This window comes from Buceros rhinoceros, unplaced genomic scaffold (assembly GCF_000710305.1).
Source record: "Buceros rhinoceros silvestris isolate BGI_N320 unplaced genomic scaffold, ASM71030v1 scaffold1375, whole genome shotgun sequence".
In the NCBI taxonomy this organism is placed as follows: Eukaryota; Metazoa; Chordata; class Aves; order Bucerotiformes; family Bucerotidae; genus Buceros; species Buceros rhinoceros.
This window is the reverse complement of record NW_010410936.1, coordinates 21597-24036: the sequence shown is the minus strand read 5'-3', so window position 1 is coordinate 24036 and position 2440 is coordinate 21597.

Below are 2440 nucleotides of genomic sequence, written 5' to 3'. Positions count from 1 at the left end.
GGAATAGCTTCGCTCCAGCTCCGCGTCCGGGTTGCATTCACCAGGTGAGGTGCATCGGCGTTGCCCAGACGTGCCCTTTCGGAGGGTTACACATCAGAGCGGCTGCTAATTAGCTCCTGGCCAAAGCTCTAGAGCCAAAGCCTTCGCGGCGAAACGGGCCAGCTGCAAGGCTGGGAGTGAGGTGTAAATACCAGTGTGTGAAACATGCGCCTTTGTTCTTTAAACTTTGAAATTGTACCTTGGGGATGCCCAGAGGTGATTAGAAAAAAAAAACAAAATGGAATTTTCCATTAAACTGTATTTTTCTGCTTTAATTGACATACGAAAATCTTCAAGAGGGAACAGTTTGGAAATATTGGCTATGGAGGTGACAGCTCCCACCAGCCGGGACCTTTTTTCCAAACTAGGAGTGGTTTTGCTGCTCTAGACCTCTTCCCCATCCCACATCCAAGCCATTTCACTGAGAAATGTCCACAGACTATGCAGCCAGCACTAAATATTTTTGGCCTTTTTCTGGAGGTGGCTGGCCAAAACCCGTCACTTCTCTTTTAACTTTTAAATATGTTGAAACCTTATTTCTGCCTGCCTGGAAAATGAGCTCTCTTGCTGCTGGTGTCAGCACACCAAGTCACTGCCACCCGGAGTTACCTTCCCAGGCACGGCCCGGGTGGGGTGACCTTAACAGTTGGATTGGTGCTCTTAGAGGTCTCTCCCACCCTAACTGACTCTGGGATTCTGTGAGCTGGTGCAGGCAGCCAAGATGCTCATTCTCTCCCAGGGGAGACAGGGACGGGGACGTACGTGTCAGCATCACCTTCTCGCTCCCCGGAGGCTCAGCGCGGGAGGATGTGGATTATCATTGCACAGCATCTCTCCAAGCTTTCTGTGGATTAAGGAAATAAGCATAAAGCTGTTTTCTGAGTGTTTTTTTCCTGGCCTCTGTGAGCACACTTGCATGCTGTTTGCCTTATGTAATTTGCACCAAGCTCCCAAGTGATGATGTATGATCTTCCGATGGCCTTGGTGCTCCAAACACCACCGCTCACTTCGCTGGGATGGCTTCCTGCTCCAGGGACCATGGTGAGTGCCCGCTTGCTCTGGAGAGGATGTTTGGTTACCCCCTTTCAGCCAGCCTGGAGGAACAGTGGAAGGGAAGGGCCTTGGGTTTCGAAGGTGGGATGCACAAGGTGGGTGGGGAAGGCTGGGGTGGGAAGGGCCAGTACCAACAACCCAAGCTGCAGTGCGCAGCCGTGCCTGCCCGTACCATGCCCCTCCTGCCCTGTCCAGTCCGGGGACGTCCGTCCCCATTTGCCCTGGGTTACACTGAGGACTGCACAGGAAGCCATGAGATTTCCAAGCCTTTAAAGCCCCTTCCCCCCCCCACCCCACCCAGGCAATTTCCATTGTTGCTGTTTATTTAGGACGTGACACTGACCCAGATCTCTCAGGGGCTTCCCAAAGGAGCCAGCCCTTGCGTGGCCAAAGAGCAAAGGCAGCCAGTGCGGGTGGTGAGGTGCTGCCAGAGGGGAGGTGTGTGAAGGTGGAACATCCCCTGGTAGTTAATGATAGCAGCAGACTGCTCTGCAGGGGGGTGAGCTGAGCTCAGAAACAGGGAACACACCAGAGTCCAGAGGTGAAGGCTGTGCCAGATGTTGGCTGGAGGTCAAGGATGGTACCCACCAAACAAAGCTGTGGCGCAGAAAGGGCTAAGCTGGCCGGGACCAGAAGGTGAACAGCACCCTCAGGCTGTGCTGGAGCAACCCCTGGGAGAGTGGGGTGATGGGGGGATTTGTAGGGAAGAGGAGCGGGCAGGGGGGTGCCCGGGCACCCAGAGAAGGAAGAGAAGGTGAAGGCCATGTCACCTCTCCGGGTGGAGCACTGCCAGCGGGCTCTTATAGATAAAACCCTTGCTGAGGCTTCCAAACCACAGCAGGCTAATTGTAACTAATTATGAAATGTAATTGTTTGAACATGGTGCAGTGCTTTGACCTGAATAATAAGGAGGGAAACAGCATCCCTCCCGTGTCCCCCCACATGCCAGGGCGGAGGGGCAGGTCCTGGGAGTAGCAGGGTCTCCTGATGATACCTTGGTACAACAGGAAAGAACCCCATAGGAGCACCCAGCGTTTGCATCTTCAGGAGATTAAAAACTTGCAGCAGGCTCCGACGTGTTCCCCTGTGATGGTGAGAGAGAAAACACTTTGGGCTGGGAGCGGGAGAGTTTAATTGCTCTGATTGTTCAAGGTGATGGTGCAAAACACAACGGGAGCATAGCAGGAGAGAAGAGTTGGCCCTTGGGGCTCTGAGCCCCCTGCTCTGGGTGCAGGTGTCCCTGCTCCCTGCAAGGGGTTGCACTGGGTGAGCTTGGAAGGTACCTTCAACCCAAGCCAGGGTTGATTCTCTGATTCTCTGATAAGATGGGTCTGGCTCCAGCACCCAT